Consider the following 10,834-nt stretch of genomic DNA (forward strand, 5'->3'; position numbering starts at 1 on the left):
TCATCCCTTCCAGCACCAGCAAATGCCCAAAGTCACTGGCCAATGACTTATGCTTTTGTTGTTTTCCTTCCCTAACAATCTCCCTTGTGTGACAGCCACCAGCACCTCCCTAGGGCAAGAGACCCCACGCTCTGCTCTCACGTAGCTGCCACCTGCAGCTAATCTCAGCTGGCAGTTGTTGAGTTTATGATTCTTATTTTGATTATTTTTAAAATTTGGTGTTTTCCACCTGGAAGGAACAAACCGGAAAGAGTGGCTAATGAAGGAACTTAGGTTTGCAAAACACCGTGAATAATTTAGTATTGTATTTCAAGGAAAAAAATAGCTTTCTTAAATCATCCCCGCAATATAAATTGCAGACTTACAGTATGGTCCTGCTAAGTCTAAATTTTTAAAGGAGCAATATTCAAAGAGACATAGATGTCTGTATTAATTATTTATTCGCTGGTGCCTTCCTTCGTTTCTAACTTATTATTAATTAGGCGCCTCTAGTCTTTCGCAGAGCGCTCCACTGAGCCGGTTGCAGCTTTAAATATGAATTAAAAGCAAATCCAAGCTACTGTAATGCGAAAATTATTCCGTGTCTTGCATGGCAGAGATGAATAGCTGCGTGGATCAATACCGTGAAACTCGGCTCCCAACGACAGGGTTATTGATAGCTTATATTAATGATGTTAATGATGGAAAAAGGAAAACAACGGCCCACCCGACTTAGAAACTTCTTAGCCGCTGAAACCCCGCAATAAAAACGGGAAGGGGGCAGGAATCGGGCTTAAGTGTAATAAGAAAATTATTTATGAAACCGGATAAATGACTTCAGAGCCTTGATGCATTTGAACCTAACGCTCTCGGCTCCTGGCAGCCCCGGCTCCAGCTGGGGAGACCGCGAAAACCCCAAGCCACGGAGAGCTGGGGGGCGGGGGGCGCTCCGCTTGCCTAGGCAGCCTCCGGCTTGCCGCCCCTCTTCCTCCGTCCCCGCCGGAAGAGCCCTCTAGGGCGCTGCTCGCAGAAGCTTTGGGAAGTTGGTGGAATGGGGCAGGGACAGAGTTGGTCCCTGCTGTCCAGGCGGGGACAGAAAGCCGGGTTAGTGGTGCCCAGCGGTCTGGGATTTGGGTTCACCTTCTTCACTGGTTCTCTTGGCACCCGCTCAAATTCTGCTGTCTTGTCGGGGGCCCAGGTCGGGCTCTGCACTGTGGCCTCCTGCCCATCTGGCCAAGGCTTTCGGGATCCCCAAAATGCAAACGGGTGGCTGGTGCCTGAGCAGGAGAGGGAAGGCTTTATATGAAGAGAAACCGTTCTAAACACGGTAGGAAAACTGGAAAAGGCGCTCACCCTCCTCCCCCGTCCCCCGTGCCTCCGTGGGTTCTTTACCAGGCCCGGGGTTTAATTGGGCCTTGGCATAAGGCTCCCAGCAAGCGCGGGACATTCTAGGCTAGCTGTTCCCGGGCTAGAGGAGAGTGAGCGCTCAGGTCTGGGCCCAATTCTCCTGTAATTCGGCACAGGCGCCGCCCCCACTTACCCACTGGCCCCAAATATCGACCCACTCTCGGTTTTCCCCTAGTCAAGGGCCACTGAGAGGGAGGAGGAGAAACAGAGGGGGTGGGGGAGCGAAAGGTTAAATCCTGACCCTGGAGGGCCGCGGGAAAGTTCAGAGCCCGAGGGTCAATCTCAGGCCCGAGTTCCCATCCCCCACTGCTGGGGGTAGAACCGCCAGGTCACCTCCCCCTAGCTAGGGTCCTGGGCCCTTGGAGGCGAAGCTGAGTGAGGGAGAGGGGCGACCCCTGGCCGCGGTGGGATGGGGCGATGCAGCAATGCTAGGGTAGCCGGTGGTGTCCCGGCCTGGCGGTGTGGTCGGGGGTGCCCTGAGTCCAGTCTTTCTGATTGGTGCGGAAAGTTGAGGGGTTTTTAATTTACACCGGGGCTGTCATTTGCTCAGTGCCTCAGAAGGGAGGAGAGGCCGTCTGGTACTGCAGGCAAAGGCCCGGGTGGTCCACCAGGGCAATTACAATTTCCTAGAAAAGACCGGGTAATTTTGTGTTTTTTATTAGGTCTTTTAAGATCTGTTTTTCTTCCTTCTCTCCCTCCCGTCTTCCTTTCTCTCTCTCCCTTTTACTCCCTCCCTTCTCTCTCATTGGTTCCCTCCCTCCATTCTTTTCTTCCTTCTCTATCACTCCTTTCTTTTCTTCTCCCTCCCCCCCTTTTTTCTTTTTCTCCACCCCTGTCTTATTCTTTCCTTCTCCCTAGCTTTCTTCTCTCATCCCCTCCCTCCTTCTCTACAGGGGAGCCTGGTGCAGGTCTCTGCACCTCCAGACTTTTATATGAAGGGTGCCAGTCCATTTGGCATGACAAACTAATCCTGTTTCCGAAAAAAAAAGGAGAAAGAAAGGAGAGTGCCAGGTGAGCCTCAGGATGCAGAGGCGGTACCTAAGCTTCTGGGGCCCTTTCGCTGTAACTGGCCTTTCCTGATGTTTCTCAGTTAGGCTTCAGTCCATACCCTGTGCACAGTCGTGCCCCTTTCCTGAGCGTGGTACAATTCTGACATCCGTGGAAGTTGCATTCCTCTTGCTAAGTAATATTCCCACGGTGCCATCTGGGCCCCTGACATCAGCAAGATTTGGCGGTTGTTTTTATTTCTATTTATTTGATTTTATTTGGAGAAAAACTTGAACCTGTCAATCTCAAATGCTGTAACCCCTAAAAGCACCGTCAGAGCCTTAAATCTAGTCTAGGGCACCGGGGCGGCCCATTCAAATCACTGTCTCAGACAAAACCCAAACTTCCTGCCACCCAGGAAAAATCCCTTGTCAGCTATCTGGATTCAAAGTCCACAACGTGTTTCAGATAAGCACCAGCCTGCATAGACGCAGCCCCGTTGCCACACAGTCTAAAAGAAAACAGCCCTTCTTCAGAAAGGAAACACAACAGCCACTACAAAAAATCACTGGATTCTGGAAAAAAATCAATATCAAAATTAGATTTATTGTCTGCTTATGTGATTAAAAATGACAAAGTGTTGCCTCTTATTTTCATAAAAAGAGAGAAGGCTGAACAAAATAATTTACTATCGAGTTGTGCTCGTTTCATTTGCCTGGCAAAACCTGGAGGAGGCCTGTAGGGCGTTTGTGGAGTGCAGTGGCAGAGCCAGAAGCCCACTGCGCAGGAGTGAGCTCGCTGTCAGAGGATGTGTGTGCTACAGTGTCTGAGAACAATTTCCTAATCCCCAATATGTGGCCACGCTGGTTCAGCTGGGCAGGTCTCAGTTCTGCCTCGTTCCAGAGAAATACAGGGTGATCTATCCCTTGCTCATAATTTTTTGATTCAAACCCAGACTCCAGGTCCTGTTCTTCCAAATAACTTTCAAGATGACACTGCTGTATTGGTTTCCGTCACAGTCTTCCTGGTTCGCTTAGCCACCGCCTCCCAGATCCGCATCCAGCCTTCGATCCTGCGAAGAGCTACGCAGTCCGTGTGTGTGTGTGTGTGTGTGTGTGTGTGTGTGTGTGTGTGTGTGACCGACTGCTTGGCCCGGGCCGGGCTCTCTTTCCTGGGAGGCTCGCAGGGTTTCAGTCTAGGCTGGAATCACTCAAACTGGGTTTCCGAAACCTCTGTGGGCTGGATTCCTCAAGTGTGGCAGGCGGAGAGCGCATTCTAGGAAAACGACTTCATTGGGAACGGGCTGATTACACGGACGATGGAGTTATTTATCTACGTTAAAAACAAAAAAGGAAGAACTAAAAAAATCCAGTGTGTATCTCATCTTACACTCCCCTTCCGTTCCCCAAGCCGAATCAGACTACCCGCGTCTTTCCGCTGCTGCTGCTGCTCTTGGGTTAGGGTCCATGTGCGCAGCCAGGGCTCCTATTCATCCGCTGCCTTCCTCCGGAACAAAGTGGCTCCCCATCGCGCCAGGGGTCTTGGATTGAGGCCCGCGAGAGTGCAAATAGCTTCACTCACACTTAACAGCACCATTGGAAAAATAACTACCAAGCCGGGTCCCTGAGAGTCCCTAAACGTGCCTTCCGATTTGGAACTGGCGTTGTTTGGCGGGTTGCACACGCCAGGGACTAATTTGTACAGGCGTTAATTGGTCCTCCGTTTGTTCTGAAACCAAACCCAGAGGGTTCATCTCCTGGTATTGATGCAAATGAAACCCAACCAAACAATCTCCTCCATAGAATCCCCAGGGGGCATGGCTCCCGCAAGGTCGTCCTGGCCTCCCCTTGGGGTCCAGGGCTTAAGGAGAAGCGGACATGGTCCCTTGTTACTTGTAAAGGTGACAGGCCCCGCTGGACGCCAACGCTGGACTAGCAGTGGCCCAAGACCCGCCAGCTCAGCAGCCACCTGCTGTTAGGCTCGACTTTAGTCTCTCTTCGCCCCGCGTCGTGCGGTGCCAGAACACCCATGAGTCAGGGCGTCTTTTCCCCAGATGCTGGAAGGGAGGTGGCAAGGGAGCGTGGATCCCGACAGACAGGCCTGACCTGCCCGCCTCTGGGATGGTGAAGGCAGCCAGAGGGTCGGGCGTCGGGTGGCCCCTGCTGTGGGGCAGCTCCAGCTCCTTTCTGCGTCAAGGTAGATTCCTCCACTAGCTTCCTGGGGAACAAACCCAGCCTTTCCTATTGCCCTGCGGGCCCCTGTCTAGCCTCGTCTCCCAATCCGCCTCCCTCTGCAGACTCTAGCACCCCGGAGCTGCCAGGCCAAGGGTCAAAGGTCAGGCCTTCTCTAGGCCCAGACTTCCTTTCCGCTTGGGCTGGTGTGAGTGCACAAGTCGCCCAGGCCTATCATTCCCGCTGGACGCCCATTTCCAGAGAGAACAGGCGCATACCCCAGAGCTTAACCTTCGCTTCCCAACTTAGCCGCTCTTTGATTATGTGGGGTCTTGATGGGGGTGGAGCAGTTTAATTTAGGAAATTATATCCAGACCATAAAGTGACCTATCTGGACATTTTAGGAGGTTTTTTGTTTGTTTGTTTTTGTTTTTGAGATTTTAATGATTTCTATAAGCTTAAGCAAGTCAAAGTGGCTTTGACCACAGGACTGAGGAGGAGTCTCCCATTGCATCATTTCATTGCCCCAACCTGGCCACAGCTGGAAAGAAGTTGCCAGAAGGGATACAGGAAAAGCAAACGAATGCCCAGCCCTTCAAATAGACAGTTCTGTTCCAAAGGGGCCGACCTATTGCCTGAGTGGGGGCAAGGCTGGGAGAGTAAAAAGCAGATTTCTATGCATGCTCATGTGGCCCAATGTAATGAACACATCTCTATCAATTTCTGGAGGCAGAAGGCTCAATTTATTTTGGTTTTAGTGGTGGAAAGTCCTCAGCCTTAGCTCTGACTGATGACAGAGCAGCTGAGTAGTTAGAATTCTCTCTCCAACGAAAGCGATGGTCAATAGAATTCTCAGTATCAAATGAGCAATAATTTGCTGTGGCTACATGCTGGATAATGAAAGATGTTAGCAGGATCAATAAAAAATGAAAACACTTTTACTTACATCTTGAGTTACTGTTTTAAGAGAGCGAGAGATGTAACAAACCCAAAGCCAGGTTCAGAGCCACCCAACACACCCCTCAAAACCCCAAGGCACACAGTTTTGTCACCACCTGACTGGCCCTTCCAGAATGCCAGGCCTCCACCTTTTCCCTCAGGAGAGTAGATTATTTACATTAAATTAACCCTGTAGAGACCAGTAACAATTTAACTGCCAGGGTTTAAAATTTTTCTTTTGTTTCCTAAAGCCAGGAATACATTTTAAATTGTTTTCCACCAGGATTAAAGGTCACGTAATAGGTTGCAGTTTACCAAAAAAGTGTGCAAGTGTCCCAGAGCTGATCTGTCTGTTGAAATGCCTCAAAATGTGCATCTGACCCAGATGCCTAGGAGGGCAAAAGAATAGATTTAATTCCTTTGGATTTGTTCTGTGTTGCCATTGAATCTGTAAAGTTCAGACCCTAAACTCGATTTTTCCAGACAAGTTAATTCCCCTATCTTCTTTCATAATCATTTCATCTGTTTAATTTGTTTTCAATTTGGATTGGGTTTATTTGTACTTTCCAGTCTGCTTTTCTCACCACTCAATCCCAAACGTTTTCTTACATATCTGGTTGTTAAGGAACATACTGTGAAACAATCAGAGACACATTCTACATTTTTAAAAGATACCAAGACGTAAAAGACGAGAAAAACATCCCGGGTGCTCTGCATAAACCACACGCAACGAAAAAGCTCACCGCCAGACAGCTTCCAGCACTCCAACCAATACAAGTAAAGCACATTTGAAAATGTGTTTGACTGTTTTTGTAGGTTTAAGAAGACTACGTTTTTCTGACCACTTCAAAAAAACAAACACGAATTCAGCCGCTGCTTTAATAACCTCTGACCAGATGAGCTGATTTTGCCACCGAGTTATCGGTCAGTGCTGCAAGGTCAGTGGCCTGTGATCATGTTTATAGCAGGTTTGGCTTGGATTTGGTGACACAGCCAGCAAACCTGCGAGATTATGAAACCGTGAACCAGCCCAGGGAAGTGTAGTCAAGTTTCAGTTTGGGCATTTCTCCGGGTGAGGGAATCCGGTGGGCTCCATTTCTACAAGGCTCACAAACCCAGGTGCAGTTCGGCCGCCGCACGCTGCCTGGCGGGAGAAACGCGCACAAACCGCAGACGCGTGCTCGCGTAGTTGCCACTAGCTCGGGGCACGCCCGTGTTATTACACCCTGCTCGGGGGCCCCTCTCTCATTTGTTACTTTAAACTCACGGGGAGGAACTGTTAGCTGCCGTGGCGGGACTGGCAGGCTGGGAGGGGGGCGCCCCCGCTCGGCTCCCGGGCCGTGACGCGGCCGCTGCCCTCCGCCCCTGGCTTCCACCCTGTTTGCATGGCCACAAGCTCAGCGGTGGACGAGCGTGGCCAGGCCCCCGGAGCCCTTGCCCCGGCCTACCGCCCCCTACTTCTTCCCCCTCACCACCCCCCCCCCCCCATACGCTTGTGAGACTGGCTTACCCTGGTGGGCGAGTCGCAGCGCATTAGCGGATTTCATGGCAAGTTGCTTCTGTGACATGAGATCAGGTTCGCGTTCGAGGATTTGCCTCCTAGGAGGGAAGGAAAGGAGAGTCAATCTGCATAATTTCAAATGAGAGATAAATAGGGAAACAGGGAACTGAATTTCAAGCCCCCTAATTCCTCCCTCCCCCCGAACCTGTGAGCCACCCCGCACCCCCACAACACGCCCCGTGCACAGGTAAAAAAAAAAAAAAGTAATCAGCACACTTCGCAGGTGATACCTTTTATTGTGCTCATTTTAAAGACAGGAACAGGATGGTCTCCTGCCCGAAGACTTTCTCTGCAGCCGGGCCCGGGGCAGGAGGGTCAGCTGGGCAGCATCCGGGCCCGCGGATTCCTGCAAGGTCGCGAGGTGAGAGGTGCGGGGAGGATAGACCTCGGGCTCGGCGCACAGGGTCTGGGCCAGACGCACAAGCCCAAATTCCCTCCAGCTTCTTCGGCTCCATCTTTAAGTCCAGGCAAAGATCAATTCCCTCTCTCTCTTGAACACACACATTTGCAGCCATAAATAAACAGCTCCCAGCTAAATCAGGAACCGGAGAGGAGAAAGGGAAAAAGAAAGGAGAAAAGAGAAGGATTGAGAACCCGAGCGCGAGTCTCGCCTCTTCCGGGCGCCGAGTGGCTCTTTTTGGTCAGGCCAGCCTCGCATTTGGGGATGCAACTTGCATTTGAATAGCTGCCTGGGCTTGTTATGGACCCGGGAAAGCTCTGAAAGGGAATCACTATGCAAATTGTCCCAGTTACAATCGAAAGGTTCGATCTCCAGGAGCTGCCTGACGGAAGTTGATGTCAGCTATCTATGCATTAGGGTTGCATTACCGCCTTCTTCGGCCTCCTCGCCACCCCCGCTCGCGCCTGCAGGGGAGGCTTTTTTTTTTTTTTTTTTGCTTATGTGTATATTTTCCCTCAGTAATTAAAAAAAAAAGAAAATAAAAAAAGAAAATAAAAGGCTGAAGGTGGTGGCATAGCTGGCTAGGGCCTGGGAGGCCCACGGGCTGAGAGGGGAGGAGGTGCGGAAGGGCGGGGTTGGTGGGGGGTGTCGTTCTTTTGCAGCAGGTGTTGATGGTGCGTTTGAAATCAAACATTTAGATTTTTTTTTTCGCTTTGCCGGACGAGGCGGCGGCGGCGGCGGCGGGGGGTTGGGGCGGCGATGTCTGCCTCCGCCCGCCCGCTTGATCCTACAATGCCGGCTGCGGATCAATACCCGCTCACTGTAATCCCAGTAATTGTAGGGCTCGCAGCTTTTATTTTAAAGAAATAGGACACTAGGGCGCCGGCAGGCTGCTGAGGCAGAACGGTTGGGCTGCGGTGCCTCCGGGGGCCTTTTGGGGCGCCCATCTTTTACCCCAGAGCTCAGAAAGCTCCGGGCAGCGAGGTGGTGGCGGGATGGCCAGTAGCCAGGGCCCACCTGGCGGCCCGCCGGGATGTGGAGGCCCACGTGGGTTCCGGCCCGGCATGGCGCTGGAGAGAAGGCGCCGCTGGGCGCGTAGGGTAGGCAGCACGCGGGATTTAACCTTTTCCCGACCTGCGCGCGGGCCCTGGCGGGAAGGCCAGGTCCGGGATGGGCGTCTTGGGCTTGGGCGCTGACCGTGGGCGGTCTTGGCCCCAGACCCCGACGCGTGGGGACCCAGGATGCTGGAACTCAGGCCTTCGGCCTAGAAAGACAGAGGTTTTGTCTCCTTTCTGCCGCCTTCCAGGGCCGGAGGCCGGGCCAGGCTCCCGGGTGGCCTAGCTCGGGCCTAGTCTGCGTCTGGCCCTCGGTCTGGGAATTGGCAGAGACGCTAGGATTTGGTGATCTAACATCCGCGCGGCCTCTTAACGCCGGGGTTTCCTCCAGGTGCTTGTTGCCACGCGTTCGCCCGACGCCCGCAGACCCCGTCGCGCCCGCGGGCTGGGCCAGCTCCGCAAGCCGCCTGCTACCTCTGCCGCCCGCCCCTTGCTGGCAGAGTCCGGGCAGGACTGCCGGGGCCTGGGGCCGCAGCCCCCGCGCCGCTGGCCGCCCGCAGCTTCTGGCGCCCCCGAAAATGACCATCTGTCATTCAATTAAGGTTTCAGGGCAGCTGATGGGGGAGCCAGGGTCAGCGACCCCAGGACAAAACGGCCTGCTGCCTCGGATAGGAGAAGTTCAAATGTTAAATGCAGAACATTGTGCCCTCTCCCAGTCCGGGGCCCCACCCTGCCGCAGGTCCGGCCAGTGGACAGCAGCAGGGTGAAGGGCAACGGTCATTAGCACTTAGATTTCAGCTCTGGGCCCAGCTCCTTCTGTTGGGCTATTTTGACCAGAGAACCTTTAACCCTTTCACGCCAGCCCTCCCTCTAGAGAAGGCCAGATTGTCCAAAGGGGGAAAGTAAGAGAGGGAACTTAGATGCACCCATATGAAGAAGGTTCAAAATGTTTTTTGTGCTCACTTCTTCATAGGAATAGCAGACAAAATACCTACAAAATAGAAGAATGTTAATTATAGCCAAAACAAACGAAAAGTCCTCAGAAAGTTTTATTTTAATATTTTTAGTTTTGGGGAAAGGAGTGCATTTATTAAATATGACCGTGAAACTGCTGGGCCAGTGTGGAGAGTCTGTAAATATTCCAGACTTTTCTCCCATAACTGTGTTTACCCAAATGTGTGTGAGTGGTGATGAGACTCTGCTAGCTATAGACAACTCCATTTATGTGCTGGTGATGAAGTCTCCATTGCAGCCAGTCTCATTTACAGTTGAAAATAAGTTAGACAGTTGGCTTTTCCCTTTTGAGACGTTCCTATAATAAAATGAGGTAAAAGTAATTGTAACTAATGGAATTCATAAAGTACATTCATTAAGCATGTACATAATGCCCACAGGCTGTGGGCATTTAGGTATTAATATGCTTGGCTTTTCCACGCCAATCTGAGGAGAAGCAGCCGCACACTTAGCAGTTTTCAGTGGAAGATCCAACTAGTCCTCTTAATTATTAACCAGGAAGCATAAAAACAGCTATATTAGCAAGATATCATTTTAAGGCTTGGAAATCTAAGTCCTTCAGCAGGCTAGTTAGCAATAGAGGAAGAACTCAGAGCTTCTAGCTTCCAGCGCCTGGTTCTCAACATTAAATCTAGTCCTTACTTTTTGGAAGTAACTATCAAGCAATCAATTAATCAATCAGGCATTCAGCATTGAAGCCCCTTAGAAAATTTTTCACTGGATAACAATGAATAATGCGTGGCCCTCCAGTATATTGACTGTGGTAAATGGTCTTTAAGGTAAGGTGCTGCAACAAGTACCTTTAAATAAAATGAAATAAAAAGTTTACCACAATCATAATAAATTGTTCAGTCATCTTCTTACTGACCCACATAGTGTCTTTCTTCAGGGGCATTTGGAGTTATTTTTTCCCCCTTACCAACAGACCAGAACGAATTGATGAATTGAGCTTTCGCTATGCTAATTTAGACATTATGAATATTTAATTAACATCCCTAATAGCCAGTCATAGAGCCCCCCCCTCCACACTGCTTTACACTCTTCTTAATCTAAAGTAAATGCTTTTCCCATTAATAGCCTGATGCCATATTAGCGCTTCCTCGGTAAAAGGGCCCCATTTAGTCCAAAAGGAGGGAGCATTGAGTAGTCTGCATTAGGTAGGGGTTTATTCCTGTTTGTAAAGGATCCTGGGAGCCGTTACACATCTCTACAAATTCTACCTTTCTTGGTTCTTGCTTAAGTGAAACCATTCTAAGAAGGGGGGGAGCCTCTCAATTTCATTTTTTGAGACACTTTTGAGGTTGTAGTAGAATAAAACTAT

The 10,834-nt window shown here is 50.8% G+C and overlaps 2 long non-coding RNA genes across 2 annotated transcripts; one reads left to right on the forward strand and one right to left on the reverse strand.

The window, feature by feature from the left end:
• The first annotated feature begins 1,599 nt into the window (after window positions 1-1,599).
• LOC134757248 (uncharacterized) lies at window positions 1,600-3,057 on the forward strand. Its single transcript, XR_010130989.1, has 2 exons — window positions 1,600-2,397; window positions 2,792-3,057. It is a non-coding gene; the product is annotated as an uncharacterized lncRNA (long non-coding RNA).
• Window positions 2,917-7,686, reverse strand: LOC134756393 (uncharacterized). Its single transcript, XR_008671796.2, has 3 exons — window positions 7,275-7,686; window positions 6,994-7,082; window positions 2,917-3,705 (listed from the first exon to the last, which is right to left on the reverse strand). It is a non-coding gene; the product is annotated as an uncharacterized lncRNA (long non-coding RNA).
• Window positions 7,687-10,834: the final 3,148 nt, after the last annotated feature.

This window comes from Gorilla gorilla, chromosome 16, assembly GCF_029281585.2.
Source record: "Gorilla gorilla gorilla isolate KB3781 chromosome 16, NHGRI_mGorGor1-v2.1_pri, whole genome shotgun sequence".
Lineage (NCBI taxonomy): Eukaryota > Metazoa > Chordata > Mammalia > Primates > Hominidae > Gorilla > Gorilla gorilla.